The 17,517-nt window shown below is 40.9% G+C and overlaps 1 protein-coding gene across 9 annotated transcripts in view; it reads left to right on the top strand.

The window, feature by feature from the left end:
• The window catches only part of pard3aa (par-3 family cell polarity regulator alpha, a), a 912,377-nt gene that overhangs the window by 377,053 nt on the left and 517,807 nt on the right, over window positions 1-17,517 (top strand). The gene's annotated exons all lie outside the window — the stretch shown is intronic.

Here is a 17,517-nt window from a genome sequence, read left to right on the forward strand (position 1 = left end):
GGGGAAGGGGTGGACTCTTCTCGGGGTGGGGGGGTGGGGAGAGGTGGTGTGGCATGCTTATACCGTGTGCTGATGCTGGTACTGCAGGTGGGAGGCACAATAACTCATTTGGGGGGCAATGCCTGTGAATGCCCCCTTGCACCAGTCCTGAGGAGAAAGTCAGAGGTTACCATACTGTATGTTTCAAAATGTTTTTTTTAAATTTAAACCATATTGCAACAACAAATGCAAACACATGATCACCTTAGTTATGTTATTAAATACAAATTCAGACATGAAACTTTTTACCAATATAAATCTAGCAAAAATTAAGCTATTTCAATATAAATAAGTGATTTTCTGCATGAGCCCTTTTCTCTATTCAATGATTAATCATTCTGCATATTCCATAGAATACATGCAGTCATACGGTATAAATAAAGAACTGAAAGAAATTAGTATAGAGCCTCACTCGCCCTCCTTCAAAGCCCGCCACAACTCCACTCAACATTGAAGCGCTGCCGATCCTGCCAGTTCCCCCGTCTGCAGGCCCACTGTGCACTTGCCAACTGGCCCCAGTAAACTTACCCACTGCGCATGCACCGGCTGGCCCGGGTACACCAATCCATTGTGCATGCACCAGCTGGCACTCACACATGCGTGCAAGAGGAAACATGGCTGTGCATGGCTACAGACTACGGGATGCTGCTGTCGCAGTATTTAATATGTAAGTGCCCCTCCCTTGCCCTTTCTACGGTTTCAACCGCTTAATTTGTCCTCCATTTTGGGCTGTAGGGCCTACGCTCTCAATGGAGGACAAATTCATGTCTGGATCGAGAGGCCTCAAAAGCCAGACTGTCCAGCCTAAAACCAGATGTCTTGCCACCCTACTACCTACATTCGTCAGCACAAAATCGTGGGCTGAAGGGGCTGCACTGTGCTGTAATATTCTAAGGGGATACCGTGAACTGAGAGTGAGGCTGAAAAGAAATTGACGTTTGGTTTCTAGCAAGATACTGAATATGAGTAAAATCTCTATTTAATGGAAGAGAGCGAGCCACAATGAGATTTCACAAGATCTCTCTTGGACTTGAGACAAATGCACACACACAACTCTGTGCTGCAAGAATGACTACCATATATTTTGGTGTATGTTAACCCTCCTATTTCAGCCTCATTTTAAAAGTTTTATAGTATATCCGGCATATAAGTCGGCCCCAAAGCTCACAATGCCTCAGATAGGACGTTGACCGACATGGATCCCGAGGATTGATTTCCTGGGCATTGGCTAGAAGTGATTGCTATCATGGTGGGTCCATCAACACACACAGCACACAACAAAAATATGAAGCGAGTTTTAAGATGAAAGTGATAGACCATGAAGACCTCAACAATGAAGACGCTGTTTACATCCGGTACCGCACGGATGGCAGTCTCTTCAATCTGAGGCGCCTGCAAGCTCACACCAAGACACAAGAGAAACTTGTCCGTGAACTACTCTTTGCAGATGATGCCACTTTAGTTGCCCATTCAGAGCCAGCTCTTCAGCGCTTGACGTCCTGTTTTGCGGAAACTGCCAAAATGTTTGGCCTGGAAGTCAGCCTGAAGAAAACGGAGGTCCTCCATCAGCCAGCTCCCCACCATGACTACCAGCCCCCCCACATCTCCATCGGGCACACAAAACTCAAAACGGTCAACCAGTTTACCTATCTCGGCTGCACCATTTCATCAGATGCAAGGATCGACAAAGAGATAGACAACAGACTCGCCAAGGCAAATAGCGCCTTTGGAAGACTACACAAAAGAGTCTGGAAAAACAACCAACTGAAAAACCTCACAAAGATAAGCGTATACAGAGCCGTTGTCATACCCACACTCCTGTTCGGCTCCGAATCATGGGTCCTCTACCGGCATCACCTACGGCTCCTAGAACGCTTCCACCAGCGTTGTCTCCGCTCCATCCTCAACATTCATTGGAGCGCTTTCATCCCTAACGTCGAAGTACTCGAGATGGCAGAGGTCGACAGCATCGAGTCCACGCTGCTGAAGATCCAGCTGCGCTGGGTGGGTCACGTCTCCAGAATGGAGGACCATTGCCTTCCCAATATCGTGTTATATGGCGAGCTCTCTACTGGCCACCGTGACAGAGGTGCACCCAAGAAAAGGTACAAGGACTGCCTAAAGAAATCTCTTGGTGCCTGCCACATTGACCACTGCCAGTGGGCTGATATCGCCTCAAACCGTGCATCTTGGCGCCTCACAGTTTGACGGGCAGCAACCTCCTTTGAAGAAGACCGCAGAGCCCACCTCACTGACAAAAGGGAAAGGAGGAAAAACCCAACACCCAACCCCAACCAACCAATTTTCCCCTGCAACCGCTGCAACCGTGTCTGCCTGTCCCGCATCGGACTTGTCAGCCACAAACGAGCCTGCAGCTGACGTGGACATTTTTCCCCCTCCATAAATCTTCGTCTGCGAAGCCAAGCCAAAGAAGATAGAAATGGAGAAGAAAACCAAGAACTATACTGCTGCAAGAAAATTTGATGTGCATGAGAAGTTGGTAAGAGATTGGCGGAAGAAAGAAGAGACTTTAAGAAAATGAATCAACTTGATGGTTAGAGTTGATAAATTATGTTGCAGAATGGGTACATGAACAGAGACAAGATTGCTACATTTGCAGTGGGCCAAATTACACCCAGATTTCAGTGATGATTTTGAGGTTACGGTAGGCTGATGCAATCGTTTCATGAACAGGAAAAATGTGGTATATGCCAAAAAACAAAAATTGCATAGAAACTACCAAAAGGTCTTGATCATAAAGTTGTAAGTTTTCACCAGTTTATTATACTTAACTAGCAGAAACACCAATTTGCATTGGCAAATGTCGGAAACATGGACGAAACCCCATGAATTTTGACATTATAGCAATGGAACATTGGAATGAAAAATTGTTAAAACTGTGCAATCCAGAAATACAGGCCACGAAAGGACCAGGTTTACCATGGCGTTATCATCCATGACCAACGGGACAAAGTTGAGACCCATGGTAATCTTCAAACCGGAAATGAAATTCCCTGCAGGTATTTTGTACATTTTCATGAAAATGGTGTAAAAATATGGATAAACAATGCGTGGAACAGGTGGTTTATGCAAAGAATGGAGTTTGCTGGTCTGGGATATGTTTTGTAGCCACTTAACTGAGAAGTCTAAAAGTAGATTAATGTTACATAATACTTACATGGTAGTTATCCCAGGTGGTTTGGCGTTTAAATTGCAGTCTCTTGATGTCTGCTTGAACAAATCCTTCAAAGACCATGAGCGCGAGGAATGGAATACATGGATGTCAAGTGCAGAAAAGTTGTTTACAAAAGGCAGAGTAATGTGTCCTGCATCGCTTGATATACTATGTAACTTCGTGTTCAAGGCATGGGACAAAGTGAAAGTAGAGACTGTGATAAAATCATTTAAAAAGTGTGGTGTCTCTTGTGCAATTGATGGTATGGAAGATGATTTATTGTGGGATGCTGACAACGAAGCTGAAACCGCTTCATCGGATACAGACTGAGACCCATGTGATAACTGTTTAAACAGTGAGAGTGTGGATGTGCTTGCCGCCAACTTTGCTTCAGACGATGATAGCGAAAGTGATTTTGAAGTGTTCCAAATGTGTTGTTTTCAGACAACGATAGTGATTTTGAAGGGTGCTAAATGTTGTTTTCAATAAAAATCTGTGGCAGTGGGGTTTATTTTGTTTTTCCAAGGGTCAATTTATATGCTGAATCAGTTTTTCAAGAGTCAACTTATAAGTCAAATTGGTTTTTCAAGGGTCGACTTTTTCGCCGGATCAGCACGGATTGGATTTCAAGCTGAATTTAAGGTCTCAAAAGTATATTATGACAGAGTATTTAGAGCTGGTTTGGGGGTGGGGGGGGGGGATTGTTAGAGCAACTTTCACACACACATTTTAAAACACAGAATATTTGCAGGACTTTTGCAGAATGCTTTTTGCAGGAGGCAACAAAATATCGACAACAGCTTGCCAGGGAGAGCATGTGATCTTTGCAGGCAGGGGAGAAGAGTTCTCCTCTCAGAGTGGGAGCATGTGAAACAGAGAGAGAAGGAGACACAGAAATCAATTCCAGAGGGACATGCTGGCAAACTTTGGAAGGTTGCCTGGTTGAAGGAGAAGACTGGCGGCGTGAAAGGTGACCTGAAAGAAAGAGGATCATCTGGAGAACCCTGAAGGGGGCAAGTTTCGTCAGCAAGACTGATTGAGAAGGAATCAGTTGTGAATGTCCTGGAAAAGGAATCTCTCTCTGAAAACCAGCAAGAACCCTCGTGAGTGGTAACCATTTGCCTGTTAAGCACCAAAGACTAGTGAACTTTGTTAATGTTAACTTCTGTGCACAGTACAAGAATTGCCTGCAACCAGTGAGATTGGACTGTGATCTAAAGAACTTTTCTAATCTTAAGTATACATTACACACACCTGCGCTTAGTATGGGGTGGGGGGGTTGGGGGGGGGAATTAAGTAGATTAAGTAATAAGTTAAAGTTTAATTCTGTTTTCTTGTTCAAATATAATTAAAACAACTTTTGTTTAAGTGACCCTGTGTTGTGGTGCATATCTATTGCTGCTGGTTTTGGGGTCCTCTGGATGCCATAACAATATCCAGCATTAAGTAGAACCCCATTTTTTGAGCTTTTTTTTGGGTTTCATGATTTGACTTGTATGACAAAATATACGATATTTCTTAGCATTAGTCCATGTTCTTGTTGGATTTCACAAGGAGTCTAACAATATACATCACACATCGATAATTGCTGAGCAAGCACAGATTTTTGATGGCAAATACATTGTTGTTTGTGGAAACTGTTTCTCAGACTGACAGCATCAAAGGAAGATGAGAGAAAAAGCTGATGAAAGAGTTGTCTTTAAAAAAACTTTGCATATCTTGTGGACATCGGTTGTATCTGAATGCTTCATTATTCATTGGAGTATGAATTGGGAGAGCAATGCCTTTTTGATTGGCCTCCAAAATGTTCATACTAAATCTATGCAATGAAATGCATAAGCATGCTTTCTTGAGGAACACCTGCAAAGATGTTTTAATGAGATGACAAAATCCTTGAATCATTCATCATAAATTTATGTTTTCATGCTGTGGAGAGGTTCAGTTCAGCTCACTAGATATGTCACAAGATGCCAGCATGAATGCTCTGCAACATGAAAGCTTCTCCAAATGCTCCAGGTCCTAAACAGACCATTTGGCCAAACTAGAACTATTAGGGGAATTGGTGAATGACTTGTGTGTGAGCGGCAGAAGATCAATTTGTTCTGAGATTAATTTAAGGAATAGGAAGGCAGTTTGTTGTGATTAATTCCAATTTTTCTATATTTGTTGGATTTAATTACATTTAAGTTATTTAACAGGAGGTCAGAAACAGTTTCTTTAACAAACACTCTTTGTCGGCAATTTTTTTTTAGAATAGTAATTTTTTTAAAAGTGGAGTTTCATTTTAGCTTGCCCACATTGACAGTTGATGTGTGGAAAAAGCCAAGTGCTCAATATTTAAAATTTCTATTTAGTTTCTTTGTAGCTTGCACAAAGGAACTGCAGATGCTGTTGGATCTTATTTTCTTGAGCCCTGATATTCCCACAGTTTCTTTGGAAGTAGCCAATAGGAAACATCTGCAGTTTTCATTAATCTAAATGCTTATAAAAGCAGACATATGGTACATCAGAATGGATGGATTTCCTGTGGCTTCATTAAAATTATAACATGACCTTGTGCAGACACAATAATGAGCAAATGTGCATTTAAAATGGCTGCACAAGGCCTCTCTTTTCAACAAAACAATGGAGAAATTTTTAAAATTAACAGAATTAATTAATTTGTACAGAGTGTAAATTTACTGACAAGTGTCCAAAGTGGTAAAATTCCAAAGAATCAGTGCATCTCATTAAAAACAAGGGCTGACAGAGCCCATGCATATAAAAGAGAACTCTCTGAGGTGTAATTAGAATGGTGATCAGAAATAAGCACTGATATTATTGTCATGACTCATGTACTGACAACTATCTTCTAATTAACATCACTGATAACCTAATAGAATATGTATGCTCTACATTCTAGTACTTTGTTTATTCTGAGAGTTGATCTAAGCACACTATAAATCCATAAGGACCACGAGTGTTTCTCCTAATTTTATAGTGTTGACTTTTGAGTTGAGAGCTCTAGAGATGCAAACATTTGTATTTGTATATGCATTCTTTCAGTCAGAGTCATGCAGCCTGGGAACAGGTGTTTCAGCCCAATTTGTCTCTGCCTGTTAAGATGACTACCCAACTGTCCCATTTGGCTGTGTTTTGGCCCATGTCCCTCGAAACATTTTCAAACCACGCCTAAATATCTTGTAAATGTTGCAATTTTACCTGCCTCCATCACTTTCTATGGCTGCTTGTGCCATGTACCCCGCCAACAACTGTGTGAAAAATTTGCTCCTAGAATCCCCTTTAAATCTTTCCCCCTCACCTTCAATTTTATGGCCCTAATATTTACTCCCCCTTTGAGAAACAATGTGACCATTCACCTTATCAATAACCATCACTTTTTTTATAAACCTCCATGAAATCACTCTTCAGCCCCAGCCTTTCCAATCTCTCCTTGTAATTTAAATTGTGGTTATGTCCGTTTCACTTTTCTGCTTTTCAAACTGAGATAAAAATGAATTTGGGAAATATGACTGCAAACATAATAAGTGCTTATGCAATTCTCTTCAAATTGACCTGAGTTAATGCTTACTGTAGTGTGGACATCGTGTCTGCCTGTCCCGCATCGGACTTGTCAGCCACAAACGAGCCTGCAGCTGACGTGGACTTTTTACCCCCTCCATAAATCTTCGTCCGCGAAGCCAAGCCAAAGAAAGAAAAAAGAAAAAAAAAAGTGTGGTTAGGAAAAGAGATTTTGATGAATCAGAAGCCCCTTTTACACTTGCATACCACTAAATCGGCCATTCAGTATCCCAGAATAGGAATGGCGTTTTTGCTGTTCACACTGACCACTCTTAACTGGGACACTGCACACATTAACCTCAGGGTTAGGACTGTTCTTCCTTCTACTGGTGATGTCATGATGCTTTGAGTGATGGTGGACCTGCCCTAAATCCTGATCAATGTATTATGATCTTATATTTGAACCAAAATTAATCATGCCTAATTATAACATAATTAAGTTTTATGTACAGCACAGTTTGAGCCCTTCAGCCCCTGTTGTGCTGACCTATACAAATTTTTATAAGGGACTGTGAGAAAGTGCTAGAAATAAATAACAATAGTGGACAATTTTTAAACAGCGTGGGAAAGTTGGTAGCGCGAAAGTGCTCAATTTATACAGAGTGGGAAAGTTGGTAGCACAATCATGCACAATATATAAACACCATTGGGAAAAAGCAATGGTGGACCTGCCCTCCCAGAATTCTTTGCAGCAGAGAAAGGGCTGTACGCACAGCTGCATGTATGGAGTACTCATGGAGAGGTTTCTCTGCCACATGACATTCTGAGAAGTCAGGTCTGCCATCACTTTTTCCCATCATCTTTATAAATTATGCACTATAGCACTATCAACGTTCCCACGCTGTTTAAAAATTGTCTTGCTATTTATTTCCCCCCCCCCCTCTCTCTCTCCCTCTCCCCCCCCCCCCCCCCCCGCTGCAATTTTCTCACAGCGATGTTTATACTGTGACAGAGTATGTTTTTGGGTGATAAATTGGGAAAGGTTTGTTAGAGTAGGTTACATACTAACACTTTAAAACAGATCTTATTTGAAATACTGGATCTCTGCTAATGCTAAAAATATCGGCTCCACAACTTTAGCAAGAACTTTGGAGAGTGCTCAAGAGACTTCACTAATGGATTGTTGTTTACAAAAGGCAACAGTTGAAACATCTTGTTGGAGCCACAGATTGTCTGGAAGAGAACTTGCTGTTCTAAGAGGGTCATGTGGTTTTGCAAGTAGAGAGAGTCAAACAGGTTTTCTTTCTAAGAGAGGAAACTGCTTCTACAGAAGCAGCTGGAACTGGAACAGGACAAGCTGGCAAGCTGGTAAAAAGCCCCATTTGGAAGATGGTGTGGTCAAAGCTCTTGTGGTTCATGCAAGAGGAGAGGACTGGCTGTCTAATGTTTCACTTGGAATAAGAGAAGCAAAAAGGAACTCTGTGGTGACCCAAAAGAAAGAGGTTATCATCTGGAGAATCCTGAAGGGGCAAGTTTCATCAGCAAGATATTGAAGTGGCTGATAGAAGTACATCAGTTGTGGATATCCTGGAACAACAAACCTCTCTCTGAAAACCAACACGAACCTTCCTGAGTGGTAACCATTTACCTTTCAAGCACCAAAGCCTGGTGAACTTTATAAATGTTAAATTCTGTGCACAATATAAGAATTGCCTGGAAACATGTGAACTTGGAGGAATGAGAAGTGAGATTGGACTGTGAATTACACACACACACACACACACACACACACACACACACACACACACACACACACACCCGTGTGCTTAGAATTAGAAGGGGTTAGTTAGGTCAGTTAAGTTCAAGTATGATTCTGTTTCATGTTTAAAGATAATTAAAAGCAACTTTTGTTTAAGTAACCATTTATCTTGGTGAATATCTATTGTTGCTGGGTTTTGGGGTCCTCTGGGCTCGTAACAATGCATTCATTTTAATCTTTTCTTTCATGTTCCTGCACTAACGCAAAAACCTGAGTCCTTTCTATGCCAGAATGCAATTGCCCATTCTAAGCTTGCCTGATTGCAACGAAGGCATCAGCAGACGCTAAGGACTGTACTAGGGGTTGAGCCTGTCAATCCCTACTGTGATATGACATCATCTCACACCAGCATTGAGAAGATTTTCCTTTCACACCAGACCCTTTTTAGGCTGATTGGCCGTTAGTTCCTGGGTCCACTTTCAAGTGTGAGAGGGGCTAGAGCCTGCCCTGATTCTAATTATGATGATTATAACTTGGGATGTTCCTTTTTTTCCACTGAAAAGATCACCGCTTCAACCAGTTAAATAATAAATGCATTTTAAATGTGTTATCTTTATTAGAATGTCAAATCTTCACTTCCATGGAAATTCTAATTATCACAACAGTTTTGTTATATTAAGGATTTATTTTTATTTCCCTTTGTACCATTTTCTTTTCACACTTTTCTTTCTTGGCAAATAAAGATTCTTGGTGAGATTGTAATTGCCACAGGTACTTTCACTGTTAATATGTCACAGATGGTTTGCTATATGTGCATTCAATGTGCCATGCTCATACTTATCTTTACAAAAGAATATTAATTGACAATAAGTTGTCCTTTTTGTACTTCTCTCATTCTTACAGTTGATCATGTAAATTTTGAACATTGTTTTCTTTTTGCATCAATAATGTTCATCGTTCAAAATTTTCCACATGAAATACGATTCCATCTCTCTCCTAAAGCATGAAATCTAATTCACAACCTTTCTCTGGATTCTACCATCCAACTTTGTATGACATGGAATTGCAGTCTATATGTATCAGACTGATAAATAAGACTTTCAGTCACAGTTTTTATTTCTTTGGCTTGCTTTAACTGCATGCACAGAAGTGTTGATGTAGAAATAAATTTATTCACATGAACTTGTACTTCCAATGGAATAATGTTATTGAACCTCAAATTCCACCCTCACTTTTTCAGTGACCCATGAAATGTCTCACCAACACCTTGATATCTTTTGAAAGCCTAAAAATGCTAACCCTGCACAGCAATAGTATCTGTACCTGCTGTATAACTTTGTCAAGCATGGCCGGTTACAGAACCAAAAATAATCCAGATTTAAAAATTTTTTGTATCAAAATATATATATTCTAAAATCTTAGCTTAATCAGAATTTGTAGATTTTTTTACTAATTGATTTTCTTTTCAGCTTTAGATAAATAGAATTACATTTTTTATCCTGTGCTCCAAATGAAAATTTTTCTTTCTGAAAGGGCAGAGTGTCTCTCTTTTGTTTTCTTGCATTGACTATTGGTGCATGCCTTTAGTTCTCTGACACTCTTCCATCTTGAGATTCATTAAATTTTACAGAGATTATTTCTTGTCCTTTGTTAATTCTATTATAAATCTCTGTATACTTGCTCATTTACTTCATTGTTTTGGATAAAAATCTGATGCAAAATATTTTAATTCAAGCTAGAGTTCATTCTCCATGATTATACTCCATTCTCTATCACTGCCTTTTCAAAAAATCAGTTTATTTATTTAAAAAAATAATTTTGGTGAAAATTTAGTTCCTTTATTCCCCATTATCACTTAATTGCCTTCTTGCCTCTCTGGAGAGATTGCTTTATTCATCATTAACTTTAATACTCTTATTCTAAATCAGGTGCATCAAAATCTTGATGCTGCTTGCAGCATTTTTAATGCATTAGAATATTCCATGGACTAGTTGCCCAGCAAAACTTGGAAAAGTTATAAAAATGAGGAGCGCAAGGCCAAACTGGTATGTCTGAGGAAAATAAAATATTGGCTTGTTGGGAGGAGGTTCAACTAGAGTAGAGATGATGGCATGGAATGCTTGGGGCAAATGCTGTCTTCATTTGTCAAACAAACGTACCTGAGAGTGGTAGAGGTTTGATCAGGATGTTTTAAAGAAACTTCTGTTTTGGCGACTTTATTCTCTTGATTTTTTAAAATCATTTTCATCATTAAGTATAGAACAGGCCCTTCAGCTCATGATGTCTGAGCTGACCGTGATGCCAATTTAAGCTAAATCTTCCTGCACATGGTCTATTTCCCTCCATCCCCTGGCTGTTCATGTTTATCTTTAAGTTCAAGTTTATTTATCATCTGATTTCACAAGTACCTCGGTCCAAAACATACAACCAGACAAGACACAGATAAGTGATATATATGCAGGACAAACTATATGCATATACAAATAAATAGAAATTGTTAAATAAATAGTAGAATCTCAGATAGGTGGTGTGAGCAGCTCATTTAGTCATTCAGCATTCTTGCTGCCTGTGGGAAGAAGTTGTTTTTCAGCCTGGCTCTGACCTTACAGGAGCCAGCTGAAAGATGCTGTGTGTTGGTAGAAGGGTCCTCAACAATTTTGTGTCCCCTCTTCAGTCAATGATCCAAGTAGCTCACATAAATTGTGTTTGGGGGTGGGGCACAGACCGCAGTGATCCTCTCTGCCACACTTATGGTCCTGTGGATGGACCTCAGATCCAATTCTCCACAGCAACTGCAGCCAGACAGGACACTCTCAATAGAGCTCCTGTAGAAGATTGACATGATGATGGCCGGTACCCTCAACTGCTGCAGTCTTCACATGAAGTGCAGTTGCTGTTACACATTCTTGACAAGTGAGGAGATGTGTGTCCAGGATAAGTCACTTGTTAAGTGGACCCCAAGCTTCTTGATGCTCTCTGCTCTCTCCACTCTTGAGTTTTTAATGTGTATTGGATGGTGGTTGTTCCTGGTCCTCCTGAAGTCCACCTTCATTTTGTCCATGTTGAGACGCAGGTTGTTATTCTCTCACTATATCACAAGATTTTCTCTCTTTCTGTAGTGTGACTTATCATTGTTGCTGGTGAGGCCAACTACGTCTGTAAACTCGATGACTCTATTGGAGCTGGATCAGCTGTTGCAGTCACGGGTCAGTAGCATCAACAGGCTGAGCACACAGCCCTGAGGATCACCAGTGCTGAGCATAATGATGCTTGATGTTCTGCAACCAACCTGGACAGACTGTCCCTTCAATGTTACTGTTATATGAATTCGACTGTAACGGCACTGATTTACCACATTCCCTAACAGTGCCATTAAAGCCTTCTGCCTTCCTCTCTCTGACTCAATGCTAGATCTTTAACCACTCCTCTGCTCATTGTTCTGCCAACTTGTATACCTGTTATGTTCCTTTCCTTCTGCCATTGGGTGCTGGTCCTTCATTTGTCTGTGCCATGTGTGTGGTATTCAGGGTTTCTTTTGAGTGTCATCAAACAAGTTTCACTGTGGGACAGTGGAGGTGAGGTGATCTGCTCATTTTAATAAAAAAATACGAAAGAAAACTGCCAACAGAAAATTCTGTGCTAATTGTCTATTTGGGCCATTGGACCACAGTGCCTACTTAAGAGTTTTGCCAATGAACTTGAGAAAGGCTGATTTCTATTCAAAATCCAGCAACATCTCTCAATAGGAGACCATGACTTTTTTCAGAAAAAATGGTGAGAGGAGAGTTACAGATTTTTGTGTCCAACGAGGTTGATCAGGAAATCAAGGATGAGCTATTGTTTGTGCTCATGTGCAGAATAGTGGTATTGGAGAGGTCAGTGGACCAGGGAAAAAGAAAATATGTTGACAGAGTGGGTGGGGATGGTGATTTCTTTGGGGGGTGGGGAGGAAATTGCATTTGCATAGCTGCTCAGTGGGGGTCAGGCCGAATCAGAGTGCGTTGATCAGGCAGGTGTCAGAAATGAGAGTCCATGCATTTCAGGAGATGACTAGGGACACAGTCAGGAATGGACACAACTGACAATAACCTATGTTGCCAGTCACCAGCAGTTTTATTTTCAAGGGTAGACTTCGTTTATAATATTTGTTGCAGAGACAATGATAACCACTGCACCTCTTTCCTGATATTCTTGGTAAATGCACATCCTAGAAAGAACTGGATAAGAACAGCTGTGCATCAAGTATTTGACAGGGAAGGCCCTTCTCATCATTAACTGTGAAGTTTTGATGCTCACTTGAAATTTCCAGTGATTGAGCATTCTGCAAAGTGAGGGCATTTTGCTGGTGGACCCATTGGACAGGGCTCTTATCTCCTTTTTCTGAAGTGCCACCTTGACCACTGGCGAATTAATTGATGTGCACCCATGGAGATAACCTTCCCCCTCACCCCTCTAGTTGAGAAGGAGAAGCAGAGGAGATAACTCATGTCCGACCAATGAGGGGCTCTGCGGCTGCGCAACCTGCAAGCGGACGGCTGTTGGCAAGGGACCCACGCAGGTTGGGGGCTGCTGAAGACTGTGGTCAAAGGATTCCCACCAGGCTGTGGTCTGCTGAACTGGCTCAAGTCTGGCTGAAGGGGTACCAGGTATCGGAACTTGGGTGTGAGAAGGTGCTGAGAGCACTGCAGGGTTCCAAATTGTGTCTGAGGTTCAGATCTGGAGCTCGGCCTGCCAATGAGTGTATGTGGCTGCAAAGGGTGCAGGAGGAGCACTGGAGGCAAATCCATGGAAACTCTGTGTATTTGGAGGGGGGGGGGGTGAACCCTCTCTTGATTCTCTTTCTCTGACTGTAACAATTTCTGCTGACACTGAATCTGTCTGCCTTACAGTAGACTAAAGAAACTTTTTTATTACATAACAATAAATAAATTTTGAATTTTTAAAATAAAGTACAGGGATTGTGTCACTGCCCAGTTGAAATTAATGTTCTGCAGCATGAAGGCTCCTTTTTTAATATTGGGGATAGATGGACTCCTGGCATTTAGTGCACACATAATTTTGGGCATGTAGACGAGGTGGAGATTAATGTCCAACAGGCTGAGAGCCCAGGATGGGTTCAGTGTTCTTCCTTTTCAGGAGGACTGCTTCCTCACAGCTTCAAGATTAATCTGGATTCAGTTGGGGTTCAAATATGTGGGATGTGGGTTAATACTTTAATTGACCATTGTAAATTGTCCCTCTTTTGCAGGTGATTGGCAGGATATGGGGGATATTCATTGGGATGAAAGGTGCCTCCAAGTATTGGTCCAACACCATCATCATGTTTGTGCATGACACAACTGTGGTTGGACTTGTTTCAAGAGGAAATGAGACAGGTGCAGGGATGAAGTCCAAAGACTGACAGCGTGGTGTGCAGAGAACAATCTCGTCTTGATCTCCTCAAAAGCAAAAGAACTTTAGGAGGAACAGTACATTTCCAGACCTGTTATACATCAATGGGGACTGTGTGGAAATGGCCACTGCTTTCAGGTTTCTGGGTACACACTTGGCTGAAGGTCTCTCTTGGACTACCAATAACATCATAGTAGTTAAAAAGGCACAGCAATGACTCCATGCCCTGAGGATTCTTAAAAAGGTCAAACTGCAGGAGAAATATCTGGTGTCCTTTTATCACTGAGAGTGTGCTGGCCTACTGCATTCTGGCATGGTTTGCCAGCTGCTTGGCAGCAGACAAGAGGGACCTTCAGAAGGTCATCAGTACGGCCCAGAAGATTATCAGCTGTGCACTGCCCTCTTTGGAGGATTTATTCAACTCTCGCTGCTTTCGTAGAGCAGCCAAAATCCTGAAGGACCGTTACCACCCTGGTCATCATCTGTTTAACCTACTACCCTCCAGTAGATGTTTTAGGTCCATTAATTCATTGGCAAACAGACACAAAAACAGTTTCTACCTCACCGCTATACATGAACGAAACAACGCCAAACATTGAATATTGTATTGATGTTTTTATACGTCAGTTTGATGTATATGTGCACTGTCAGGATGCGTGCTCAATTTGGTTGTACTTATGCAATGATAATAAAGGTTATCTATCTATCTAATATAACAAGATTGTGAAGGATTTGCATAAAAAGGTGATTGATGGTCAGTGTGGACTCAAATGGTCTGGTTCAGTCTGGGCTCTCATGTGAAAGACAAACTTGACTTTAGTTGAAAGACAACAAAATAATTGAACTAGCAGTCCCATAGTCGAGTAAATTCAGACGAGTGCTTTCATTTCATTTTTTGGGGAAACTTGTGACTAATTGGAATGTTCCACACAACGCTGTAGTCTGGACCCAATGACAGAATTGATGGCTCCTGTCACAGTGCCAAAGCAGTGGTGGTATTCCAAGTCACATATGGTTTCTTATCAAAGAACTTGCTTAAACATTAATGGCAAAAGCTAACACTGTTAAGCTATTGGCTGCTGGATGATCAAAGAAGATGCATGAAAGGAGATGTACATATCAAAGGAGATGTTTACATTTAGGGACCATGGAATGTCTTGCAGCAGTCATGCTTGGTGTAAATAATGTGGTGGTAAGAAGGATTTTGGGATATCCAATGGAGCAATCGCCAGTAATTTAAGGAAATTAAGCACAAAATTCAAATCACAAGTGAATTGTTGACTGCAGCCTCGTGTCTGATAGATTTAAAACAGGCTAGTGTATCCCTCAAGCCTCTTTTACCATGAAATTAAATCATGTCTGATTCACGGCTATCTTTTATTTGCTCTTCCTCCATATCCTTTGATAGCTCTGATTAATGCAAGTTTATTAACCTTTGATTTAAAAGTAATAAACTAATTTAAGAGAGTTCTGAGCGTGAGCCAGTAGTTAGATTCACAAAGACCATTGTCTGAACCATTAACTTAAAAAAAACAATGGATCGAATGTTTGAGATTTGGCAATTCAGAATGTCTTTGTGCTTATTTGGCCTGGGTTTCAGCCTGCCATTTGCTTTCAATGGACAGATGTCGAACCAGGCTCGCAACTGTTTGCCAATTTTATTGCTTCCCCTTGGCCGATTAATACAACCATATAACCTCTAGGAACCAACTTCAGGATACTGGGCTTTAGAATATCTGTTCAAAGAAAAAACATTATTAAGTTTAGTTTGTCACTAAGTGTTGAAAAGCATTTCAGTCCTGGCATTGCAAGCAGCTTTGTTTTCTTATTTTGGTTGAAAATTTTTTAATGGTTGATATAAATTTTTTGATGATTCATTGTGAACTGGCAGTGAATGGCACATGTGCCCTCTTGTAAATTTGAGGAACAGTTGTGTTTAGTCGTGCGCAGAGCACATTTAAATCAAATGGAATGTTGAACCAGATACAAGAGGCAAAATGGAAAGCTGGAGTTGGACCTCAATTCTAATGTGAAATGAGCTGAGCTTTTGAAGCTTGGAGCCTTGAGTTGGCAGTCTATAGCCCTTTTTCCACTGGCATCCCAGTTAATTGACTGTGCAGTGTCCTGGGATAGGAAGCCCTTTGTGCCATTTCCACTGGGCCACCCTTAACTGGCTTTTCCACGGAACACAACTCATCCCTGGGGATTGGAGTGTTCTAACTTCAACTGGAAATGGGTGACTTTTCCACTGGTTTTATCAGCACACTGGCATCAGCAAACACTGGGGATATGTAGGGGTAAAGGTGGTTAAACCCTGGCATGAAATGACTCCATTTGATGTCATTTCCACTGGACCTTGTTCCAGTAAATTCCCAATAATGCCTGGGATAGGGTGCCAGTGGAAAAAGGGCTTATGAAGTATAGGATGGTGTAGCTTCCAACCTGCCTAGCAGAGAGCTTGGTGATATTTCAAGCATATCGAATCAAACTTCACGCTGTTGAATTGTTCAGAGAGCAGAAATTTTCCTCTTCCCATTTTCCAAGCATTAAATTCCTAACTGCTTGGTGAGGGGTTTTGCACAGATGTAGATGTAGGACATGCAAAGCTGCTGGAGGCAAAGTGAACTGATGGTGTTCCAGGCAATGTAAACAGTTTTTTTTTTGCTTGAGCACAAACTGCACCTGCCACTCTCAAAGTAGTGGGCTTAAGCTGTAGAGTAAATGCATCCCTGAAACACAGGTGCAATGATCAGCCTGCCAACATCTGAATACTAGTGAAATATTGTTAAAGAAGCCTACTGTGATGTTGGCACACAATCAACATTTCACTGGTGGTCCAGTGCACTTATTTATTTAACTGGAGGTAAGGCAGCTGAAGATTTATTAATCAGATGTGCCATTACGTCATGAGCTGTCTCATGGTCTTGCTGAATGCCAGACTGATTGATTTCTATGTTGGTTGATTTATGCCAAACCTCTCTGTGCATTTCTTTGAATTCAAAGCAACTTTGATCAATGAAATGATTAAGGCAACTTCCCTGTTGCTTCTTAGGAAATGTTGGAAGTTCTATTGATGCAAAATAATGAATTCTGCAGGAATTATGTCAGTAACTGATCCAATTTAAAATATAAAATCACATTAGAAAAATTAATTTTCAGACTGAGGTGTTATTTGCACATTTAGTAAATTCAGTGAAAAATCCTAGTGTGCTAAATAATGTTGAAATTATTCCAGCTTTGACTAACTGCATGAAGTTCTCGACACATTTTATCATTCAGTTGAAGTCAATTTAGTAGCTCTTTGGAACACAAAGGCTGGAATGTATTGATAATTGAGATTTAGGGTTGATTGAGTTGTGTTCTTTTGCAACTTTCAACAGAGCCCACCCAACCTCCTTTCACCTCACACGATTGACAGATAGCTAAGTTAAGAGGGGCAGTTGTTTTCTTGAGAAGTTGTAGAACTAGTGAATTTGTCATATTTAAAAAAAATAATTATGATTGAAAACAAAACCACTTGAATTCAGCAAGAAGGTAACAAAAAATAGAAAAGGATGGAAATATATGTCAGACTCTACCTTTGGATAGAGAAATAGAATTATCTAATGAAAACTCTTTGATCAGAAAAAATGCTTTTCTCTTTCCAGAGAAG

This window comes from Narcine bancroftii, chromosome 1, assembly GCF_036971445.1.
Source record: "Narcine bancroftii isolate sNarBan1 chromosome 1, sNarBan1.hap1, whole genome shotgun sequence".
Taxonomy (NCBI): domain Eukaryota; kingdom Metazoa; phylum Chordata; class Chondrichthyes; order Torpediniformes; family Narcinidae; genus Narcine; species Narcine bancroftii.